This window comes from Hippocampus comes, unplaced genomic scaffold (genome assembly GCF_001891065.2).
Source record: "Hippocampus comes isolate QL1 unplaced genomic scaffold, H_comes_QL1_v1.1 scaffold317, whole genome shotgun sequence".
In the NCBI taxonomy this organism is placed as follows: Eukaryota; Metazoa; Chordata; class Actinopteri; order Syngnathiformes; family Syngnathidae; genus Hippocampus; species Hippocampus comes.
In genome coordinates, this window is record NW_017805531.1 from 629,820 (window position 1) to 641,018 (window position 11,199).

An 11,199-nucleotide genomic window follows, 5' to 3' on the forward strand; every position below is an offset into this window, starting at 1 on the left:
ACGTGCACCCCCCCCCCCCCCCGCGTTGTGCTTTAATGCCCTTGAATCATCCACTGCTAACAGTGGCACGCAGCCAAACTGGCACCGCGGCTGCCACGACTTCTGTTGGCATGGTGATGGGTCTTTGTCGGAAAACGTCTTTAGCCTAACCAGGCCCAAAGATTGCTGAACGTCAAGCTGCGTGACACACGCGTTGCCATTAAACGTAGTCGCTGCCACTTAATCAAGAAATAAGTGTTCATACTTTTGAAACGAGAACGGCGGCGGACATTTTGCAAGGTCTTGGAATCGATCTGCTCAAGCTATTCATTTGAGCAGAAGTGGATGGCTCACGGTGCAAAGGCTTACTTTCCTCTCGACACGTGCCATCTTTTGGCGTACACGTGTCATCGGTATTTGGTTTCCGATGGGGAGTCGCAGCCAATTTCAGAATGTCATTTCACTGCTAACTGATCATTTAAGTGCACGCCGCCAGCGTGTGTGCCAGACGTAGACATAAAAGTTTCTTTTTTTGACATGAATGTGCCGTTCTTGCTCGTCGATCCAGGCCCACGGGTTTGGAATGTACATTTGATTCCAGTCTTCGATTAGTTCATGTTTCGGGGACTATCGACGTCAATGAGAAATTCTAAATCAACATGACAGGCTCAGTTCGAGCTGTCGTGTTTATTTACTTCGAGCTCAGTTGTGCAGCTTCTGTCATATACCTTTATAACGGCCATACGTCTCAATGGCAAGTTTGAACGCTAGGCAGCGACCTTGGGGGTGCTTATATTCAGCCACTCGTGAAAGAAACGCATTGAGAAGTCAATACACCTCCTGAAAAATCTGCATTTCTCAAATATGCCACTCTGGTGTAATAAACAGGCACAGAACGCTGGAATGTGTGAGCTGCCCCCCCCCACCCCCATTACAACATATGCATAGCTTTGTGTATCCGAATGCACAAATGGAGACGCACTACCGCCTGGTTGTCTTCCTGTCTTCTCCTTTCATTTCCCTGAACAGCTCGTTGCAGTTGCCTCATCAGCACCAGTTCCGCTCATGCGTCTCGACCATGTGCCTCCCCTCATGTCCGCTCAAAAGACAGATCATGTTCGTCGGGTCGAGGCAAACGGGCCTCTCTTCAAATGGCTCTCAGACTAGTTTGTGCAGTGATGGGAGAAGTATTTTTCTTGTCACTAAAAAAAAAAAAAAAAAATGTAACAGAAAGCAGTTACCAATGAGAGAGGCCTCATTGTATTTGATGTAAGCGATTTAATGTGACGTACAGCTGCTATTTTATTTTTTTTCTTAAACCAATGCTATCTAGGTCACCCGCACTCCAGCGTGTTCTCCGTGTTTTAACAGCTCCCACCGCCTTGTATGATTTGGGTCAGAGTTAACGAGCACCGCACGTTCCTCCAGTTACTCTCGACTGTTACAGGATGTCAAAAAGCCCTCGACAAAAGCTATCTCTTATTTATATTTTTGCTCATTTTAGTGCCGTCTCTTGTGTGTGTAGGGGGGTAAAAAAAAAATAAAAAAATCGGATGGAGGTTGATTTGATTTTTGCTAGCATTTCATGATTTGCCTCCATCAACCTACTGCCGTCTTTATCAGCCTGCCTGCATTTCGCAAACCACCTCTGGAGATTGTTATTTCCTGCCCGCGTCAGGATCCGCACACCGTAAAGTGACTTTTGAACGGAAGCGGGCATGCTGTGAGGAAAACCTGGCCACCCTGAGCCTGAACATTAGGCAGTCATCAGTCATGCATGTCATTGATTTGTCTGAGGAAGAGGTTGCGTACCTCCACTGAGCCAAACAGACCTGAATATTGCCGCATTTCGAATCGAGTCAAGTGGCATCAAGTGCCTATCAATATTCACTGCAAACAATTATAGAGCATTCAAGACCCACAAGATTTATCTTGAATATTTATGTAAATTCCAAATCGACCAAATCGAATATTAGACTCTTTCATCTCACCGGGGGGGGGGAAAAATGGATTCTGCCTTTTTCGGTTCTTTCCAAAATCAGCTGTAGAACAACAAAAGCAGGTTGAACAAAATGAAACCGTTTCTCCGGCTGAACTCACAAACTGGGCTGATCTCGGATCTAAAATGGTGCATCGCTGACATCTACTGGTGGTTGTGGGTCAGTAAAGTTTAAAGCCCAAGCTTGAAATTTACAGTGGAGCATCATCAAATCCTCCCCCACCCAAAAAACATAACTGACAGGTATACTCGTCAGTGGCAGTGAATGAGTTAAGTAACAGGTGTCAAAGTCAAGGGCTGGGGGCAGATTCGGCCCGCCACGTCACATTATGTGGCCCGCGAAAGCAAATCCTGATCCTTGCTAAAATCTGTACTGAAATATCAAACTGTCACGTGTAATAAATAACGTTGACATTTTGCAATCCTTTTGTTAGCCTCGTTCAATTATGGCTCCCGACCGGGCAATGGAAGGCGCCTTCTGTGCTGTCCAGCTTGTGTGTGAATTGCGCTGAATGTCGAACCCCGTTATTCCTTCCGGGCCAAGGCTTACCGTGCGCGGCCCAGGGCCGACGCAACGTTTGTTCAACGGAGCCACTTTGGCACCTTACGCTGGTCATCTTTTGTTACAAAATGCCCCCCAGCTTATGAAGCGGGACATGACTGTCACAACCAAGCCGAGCAGCTCTCCCCACTGTGTAACCTTGTGTCACCGATGACGTCAATTCCCACGCTTGAGTCTTATATTCAGGCCATATGGGTGCGTGTGTGTGTGTGTGTGTGTTTTGTTCTAAATTAGTTCTTATCATCGCCTTCCAATCAAAAATCGGGTGGTCTTATGCGGCCATACAAGCTGCTATGAGCCCCTGATTTCAAACTGAGGTTAATTTTCTTTTTTCTGGGCTAATTAGATTCCTGCCTTAAGAAATGGAAGACTAACTTCAGGGGCCTTTGCGTAAATGTGCCGCTTCTTAACACGTTAATCAGGTTTTAAGCAAGCAAAAAGATTAAGATAGCTTCACATCGGGAGAGACTGGAAACAATGTTTTTAAAAAAACAAAGAAAAAAAAAACGTTTCAGCTTTGGTTTCATTCAATACAATATTGTAAAAGTAATAATTGTGAAAAATAAACATGGATTTCAGTTAAAGCGGGTTCTTTTTGTCATGTAACCGCCACGATAAATGAGAGATTACTGTATAAAAAAAATAAAAATAATAGTGGACTTGTAAAAATGGACCCATGAGGAATAATGAATACGCCCTGAAATTTAACAAAAGCAATTTTAACTTATGATCGAACACAACACAACTCAAAAGGTGACACGATTGTCGCGATAAACGAGAGATTACTGTATAAAAAAATATATATATAACAGTGGACTTGTAAAAATGGACCCATCAGGAATAATGAATACGCCTTGAAATTTAACAAAAGCAATTTCAACTTGTGATCGAACACAACACAACTCAAAAGGTGACACGATTGATTGTTGTTTTCTGGCGGTTGTTGGCTAGTTATTAGCCGGCTAGATACTAGCGGCTAAACTGCGAATGTTCATGAAAAAAAGCTTAAAATAAAACATATATTTAATCATCCAGCCCTCTTTATGGCCTTTGGAAGGTAATAAATGGGGTCGGGGGGCAGGTTTTAAATGACATTATTCCGATATTTTTATTTTATATTTTTTGCTGCATAGTGAGACAGTTGAGAAGCGTGTCATGGTAACATCAAGACCAAAAATAAATGGAATCAAGATTAGAATCAGCCTTTGTCCAATGTGGATACAAATCCCATCTCTGCTATTTCCGAGATTGTACACGGCCCGCTTTCAATGCGAGCTTCTTGTCACGATGAGTCCACCGAGATCCCGCTAAACCGTAACAAGCCCACGATGCCGACCACATATGCCGCTCGCACGTTGAGAGAATTGGTGACACCGTGACTGTTTTACATGCGTGCCGTTCAACTTTAAATAAAGCGGAACGATGAAGCCTGTCTAAAACGTCATCTTCACAACAACCTTTTGGAACGATGGCATGAAAACATTTCAGCTTCATTAACACGGACTCATTACCACTCTGATGAGATGGCAACGCTGGAGGAAAAGTCAAGCAAAGTGATTAGTGTTCATACTGAAGGCAGATTGTTTGCTCAATTGTACCAAATTTCATGGCAATCCAGCCAAATTTTTGTGGTATTGCAGTGCGGACTAAGCACAGTCGCATTGGCTGAAAATGGAGGGATGAATGCCAGTGGAATGAAAATAACTGTTTTTTTTTTCCCCTTAAGGAAAGCAGAATAAGAGCATACCATTTAAATACAATAGAAACAAAAATGGGGACATGCACAATAGCGTGGAGCTATAAACTAAACTCCTTGCCAAAACCGAAATTCTGGCGCTAAACTTAAGATCCTTCTTCTCCTTTGCCTTTCTTACGTTCCAAGGCGGAGGAAATGCCGGCATCTGAGCTCACCCTGCTTAACCACGGCTCATTGCTTCCCCCTATCCTGACAAGATGGAGGGTCTCTGACTCGGATGGAACAGTCAAGTGTCAGAGTGTAAGCGGAAGAAGGAAAACTCATCTTTCTCTTTGGATGTTTGGAGCACACTCATTTGCTTTCTGTTGAGGGGCCATGCCCCATTGCTTCGGGGTGAGCAGCTACAGCTGGAAAGCTAAATAGGCATTGCCACGCAGTTGCTTGGCTGTGCAGATTTGTGTCAAGCGCAAGAGCCTCGGAGCTGCGTGCAGAGTTGGGCACGGTTAACCCGATCCGGGCGCGGCGACACGGAGGGCGGCAAATCCTGCCCTCCGTGTTGGCTAATTCGGTACCCTTTTAACCAGCTTGGCTGCAAGAGAACCATATTCCATATAGGCACAATGATAAATGGATGAACATTTGACGAGGTACCGGGGCTGCGGAAGAATCAGTGGTGAATCGAAAGAAGAAGTTGCAAATTCGCCATTGAAAATGAAGACGAACATCGGATCGGAATTTTGGGACTCCAGTCGGAACAGGTCGTGGCGTATTGTCGTCAGGGGGGAACTGTTCGGATGGCGCTCGCGTCTCCGCACACGTGACGTATCTACGACGTGATAGCTACGTAAAGTGCTACGTTCCAGCGATTGCCTGGAAGGAGCCGCGTTGACCTCACAGTACGGAGGTGCAGGGTTCGATTCCGGCTCTGGCCTCCCTGTGTGGAGTTTGCATGTTCTCCCGGGCCTGCGTGGGTTTTCTCCGGGTACTCCGGTTTCCTCCCACATTCCAAAAACATGCATGGCAGGCTGATTAAACACTCCAAATTGGAACGAATGGTTGTTCGTCTCTGTGTGCCCTGCGATTGGCTGGCAACCGGTTCAGGGTGTCCCCCGCCTACTGCCCGAAGACGGCTGGGATAGGCTGCAGCATCCCCCGCGACCCTTGTGAGGATAAGCGGATCAGAAAATGGATGGATGGATAATTAAATAACGTCGACAGCACTTGAGCAATTCCACCGAAAGGGTGTTTAGCGATGAAGTTTGGTGCGTTACTTTTATACGAGACGAATTGAAGCTAACAGAGTGGCAATAAGAAACAATCAAATTTGGTAGCATGATTTTTGGTTGCAACCCTTCAAGCAGGTCTGAAAATGCGCCCACGAGTGCCAAACGACTTTGCTCTTGTCATAACTATGAAATGCTTTCTCCAATTGTCCAAAGTACCTCATGTGATGTGTCTTCCCCGAGGCGTCTTCGGTACAGTGTTGATTAAGTTTGTTGCTAGGTGCTATTTATTTAGCATGCCGGGAAAAAAGTCAGCTGGATGGACTCCAGAAGGTCTCTCCAAACACCACACGAGCCTGCGTAGTCTCCCTCATTTACCCCCCCCTCCCCCACTCCCCCGTTTCATTATCGTTGTGATCTTTTTATTGGACTCTCCGGCATCTTTCATTTTTATCTTTCCTCGTATTTTGGCCTCCCGCCCCAATGCAGTTCTCATTTTCTGTCTCACTCTCAGGCAAACAGAGTGGCTGTTTGTGAAAAGAGGATGAAACATTTTGCCGCCTCCCCCCCGTGCTTTCTTTTATGAGTTACAAAAGACGGTGACGACATAGCCTCAGTCGTTACTTTGTTTACTCAAAGCAATTAATGAGGGAAGTGCCCCGCGTCCTCCCTCTTTTGCTCATTCCCTCATTCTTCCTTTTGAGCTTCATTGTCAAAAGTTGTCCCCTTTAATTGAGCAGGGGGTCAAAATGCAAAATGAAGATCCCTCTTCAGTAAGTTCCAACCCCAAATGTTTCTGATTGCCAATTTTGTTTTTCATGACTTTAGAGGAAAAAAAAAAAACATGCTGCCGGCAAAGAAAGGTCTATTGTAGTTGAGATGTCGTGATCAAACCTTGCGTGCGCCAAAACATTATGCACAGTCGAGGAAACAATGTTAATGAAGCACCGGAGAAGCACCCAACGGATGCTCCAAAAAACAGGACCTCCCCGGCTTTTTTTTTTGTTTTTTTGCTTCCTGTCCACCTGGCTGAGCACAAGTTCTGAGTCCAGCTTCAGTTGGCCTACTTACCAAGCAGCGAGTTCATTCTTAGCATCTGCTTCATGCTCCTTGCGAGTGTTTTCATTTTGTATTTCTGTGTTTGACTGTCCCGTTCAAAAAAACGGCTAAAGGTGCCCGGCCAGCCAGTTTTCCCACTTCACTCCGGCAACATCTCAAGCTCACCCGTCACCAAAATTATGGCTTGTAACAATGAACCGAATGGAACTGTTCCAGCCTCAAACTGTTGCCTTGATCACGAAAAATTAACGTACACAATTGCACGCGTAAGATGTAAAAATGTTGTGCAATAAACTTGCAGACGGCCGGAAAGCATCTGCTGTGAAAAGAGTGTCACCAAGTGCTTCATTTTTGTGAAAAATGAATTTAGTGTATGCAATTAACATTTTAATGAGTCCTTTTTTTTTTCTTCACAGTACTGAGGAGCCTTTCATATGTCGCAATAAGTGTCAAATCTGGTTTTACAGTTATAATCAGACTTTTCCCTCCGGCATCACTGATAACCTTCTTTGGTGGCACCGCAAAAAAAAAAAAAAAAAAGTATTTGACATTTAATCATAGTTTCAAGTCCAGAGTTGGGTTTGACTTTTGAAGCATATGCTTCCAGAACATTATCAGTGCCAAACAGGATTTTGTTTCTCCGAGTTAAGCGGCACGTCTATTGGATATTTGTGAATGGAACTGTAGAAAAAGCAAAAGAGTTCAGGCACCCCCGCATCAATTATTTCCTCCAGTCCCAAAGTCCCAAACATGTTTGATTGAAAGGGAAAAGTGATTATCTTCGCCGCGACTCATTTATTTATCAAACGTCTCCAGAAGTCACATCTTTCAAATCCTCCTTTCATGAACCATATTTCAGAAGCGACGCAAACTTTTGGGTTCTTGCCAGATTGCAGCTTCTGGTCAAAAAAAAAATGAGAGCGACTGACACCATTCGAAAAGGGATGTTAGCATGTCCAACAAGACTTTTTCACCAGGATATTTGCTTTCATTGTAAGTCACTCTCCTATTCGAGGCCGAATGGACGAGGGCTATTTAACGTACTGAGATTTTTTATTTTTTTTTTGATGCGGTACTACTCCACCAAACCGCACACTAAGTACTTTTGTCCCGATGTGGGTACGTTTCTTTTTTACGAACACAACTTGACACAAAAAGAATATCGACTCAGGCCACGCGCGCTCACAATTCCGTGCGCGCATGTAATTAGGGAGTCTTCCAAACACACCTCAACGTCTCTCATTAATCTCACTTGAGCTGCGGCGACGTATGGAGCCATGGGAGGCGTGAAACCGCGTGTGAAACTGTTGTCATCTCATATGTTATCGTACTCTCGAGACTTGGGAGGGGGGGGGGATTAAATCATGCCCGGCACAGCCCATTGGAAGCTAATCATGCAGCTAATGATAAATTAAATATTCCACGTCTTCTCGTTACAACAGAACGGCAAGGTGAAGACCTCGCTCGTACCGTTATCGGCGTAGTCTCTGCAGAGTTTCTCCCAAAGTCATTTTGTTGTACAAACCCAACACGGGGAGCAGATACAAGCTCGCGTGAAGCCTCAAAACTCAGGACACTTGATGGCTGATTAGAGCAAACATCGGCGTGGTTTCCCCACTGTGACGCTCTGGAGAGAAGTGATCTAAAGGGTCTTGTCAGTAGACGTCATGCTGTCCGCTGTTGCGGCGCCAGATGCTCGCCGCAGCAAGAAACGCAAGAGCGCGTTCCCCGCGGCCGCCGCTACAAAAGTGATTTTGACTTAATTAAGAAGGTTGCGCATCCAAAGGGCTCAAATTATTCAGCCGGAACACATGTTTAGTCAAATCAAATGTCATCCGCCATCGAGAGATGGAAAAGGCATCGACGCTTTCCTCCTTCCTAAATCATGTTAATCACTGGGTTGATTACCAATTCCTTTATGGGAACTCATCATTGTCGGATGAAGCAAGATGATGCAAAGCATAGCGTCCGCGAAGAAATTCGGGATCTAGAATGATCGTAGTCATCAACGTTACAAAAATGAGCAGTATGGCACAACCGCTGCAAACTTCAATAAGTCATTTTGGGAGGTGCGAGTCAGTCACAAACAAGTCAAAACCTTCAAGTCTTGAGTTCCTGTGGGGGGATGAATAAAGCAAGTTAATTTGGGTTGCTAGCAAATTTCAAGTCAAGTTACCATAAATCATTCTGTAATCTAAGCAAATCAAAAGTCAGGTCTTTTTTAATTGTATGACGTACTGTCACTACAGTCAAACGTTGACGACTAAGCAAACTAAATTTCCCACAGCACTGATTGGACAAGCAATGTCATGTGATCATCCGCAGGCGTGTCATAATTAATTGACATGTCGAGTCGGGTGTGTCTTACCCTCCAGGGCAGAGCCCTGAGATTGATTCACCGAAGCCCTCGGGTTCGATGGAAGCCAGGTTAAGAACCACTGGCCAAGAATATTAACGTTGCATTCTTTGTGTCAGCAACTGTGTTTTTCTGTAAATAGAATTTCCCCTCGGCCAGAAATAATCTCCCTCATTTTGAATGAGTCAAATCTTTAAATTTTCAAATGACAAAAGAAACTCTTTGCTCAAAGAGGAAGAAAAAAAAAACATGACATATGCAATCGCTGGAGAATTGAGTTCGATTGCTCCTCCAGGCTAAGCTAAACATCTCAATTAATTCCTGGGTGAAGATGAAAAAGTAAAAAGACTCCTCAGAGCCAATATTTAATTCGGCTGTCAACGGAAGACAAACTCCCGCTGAACTCGGATTTGATGACGTATTTCATAAAACACACACACACGAACCCAAATGCGTGCCTTCCGCCGCAGCGCCTGCTTCCCCCGCTGGCCCGCCACACGACAATCATCAACCGCATATGGAGCGGCGGTGCCGCCTGCGGGGAACAGGATTGAGGCACGGGCCAAGCAGATGCAACCCAAGGGCCTCGCCACTCAAAGGTGATGGATGCCGCGCTGCTCGCTCGTGGGGCCTCGTGCCGTGCATGTGCGAGAGCAGATGAATGGGGAGGAGAGCCTGATGAATTGGGTCACACAAACCCAGCGTTTCGGGCTAATGTGCTGAAAACGCTGGAGGAGTGCGCTTGGGTGGCTGCACGTGTCTACAACTGGGGCAGAGCAACACATTAAGATTTTTTTTTTTTTTTTGGGGGGGGGGGGGGGGGGGGGGGTCGACTCACCTCACATGTGATAGGACAACTATTTCATTTGTGGCGCAAAACTCTGCTTTCTCCAGAAATGAAAGGAAGAGGCTCTTGGTCAGACAAGCTGCCTCTTACGTAAGGCCGGTCGAGAAATAAGTACACTGCAAAATTGGACCAAGATCCTCCACGCTGTTCCTTGTCAGATACTGCGGATTATTTCAGCGAGGATATTCACGGGATGGGACTATTGTATAGTTGCTTTTGCAGAGTACTGTTCTGGACTGTCTGCATAGGATGAGGAGGACCTGCGCTATTCGAGGGTGATCAGGGCCGAAAGAGTGGAAATACGCAGATCACTGACGCCCTTAAAATGCATTGGGGGGGAAGAAAAATAAAAAATTAAATCAAAGATTTGTTTAAAAAAAAAAAAAAACACGAATTCACAGTATGTGTTTCCACAAAAAAAAAGGAGAATAAATAGATATTTAGAAATATTGAAACCCACCCACCAAAAAAATAAATAAAATAAAATACAATAAATGAGTGAACATGCAAATCTGCAGATGCCAAACCAAAGGGTAGGCGGGGCTTCACTGTATACTTCAACAATGTTTTAATTCCAAAATTCTAGAGCAAATTTGGGCAAATGTCGACCCACAGGATGCATGTGGCCACGCACACACTCTGGGTGGCAGCTAGATTCATTAAAAAAAAAAAAAAAATGGATGTATAAATTATAATTATTAATTCGACACTGGAGAATTTACCTGTGTGCGGATTGACCTCTTTGCAAGCTAATTGGCATTTATTTAAGCATCCTTTGGGTTTAACAAAACAAAACAAAAAAGTCATCCTCTGAATTTTCCCAGTGCATTTCAACGGTTGTCAATTATATGTACCATGTCCATACTTAAAATGTCATTTTTGTCTTACATCTGTTTAGGAAGTACGTGGTCCCCTTCCATATAACCTCCTGGTTTTCAGCACTCTTATTTTGGGCCATCAATTAGAGTCGTATGATAAACTCTGACTTGAAGAATGTCATGGGAAAAGTTCCTACCATGGGTGACGACATAAGGTGGAATTTAGGTCATTTGCTAATGGATCGTGTGAGCAACGCGGCACCATCCTGCGCTACGTATGCTCCGTTATGTTGACCTTCTTTGTTTCATTAATTAGTAAAACGAGACGCCGATTGGAAGCGCGCTTGGCTTCGCATCCGTCGTGCCTTTTGGCATCTTTCTCTTGACGTATGTAGCACGGACTTTGTTCACTGATTTCATCGAATGCCCAGGATTCATTCAGTCCTCTTCGTCCCGTCTGGGACATAAGGCCTCAGTCAACTCTATCCATCGTGCCCTGTCTCTGGCGATGTGTTGGGCTTGTCCCCATGTGAGATCCTTCTCTTTCAGCTCCGCCATCACAGTTCGGCGCCATGTGGTTTTGGGCCGTCCCCTCTTTCTCTTTCCGAGTGGAGTCCATCTCAGCGCTACTTTCGGTATGCGGTTTTCCTCCATCCTTAA

General features: G+C 44.9%; 1 protein-coding gene across 3 annotated transcripts in view; it reads right to left on the reverse strand.

Moving 5' to 3' along the window:
- The window catches only part of dab1b (DAB adaptor protein 1b), a 40,885-nt gene that overhangs the window by 21,327 nt on the left and 8,359 nt on the right, over nt 1-11,199 (reverse strand). The gene's annotated exons all lie outside the window — the stretch shown is intronic.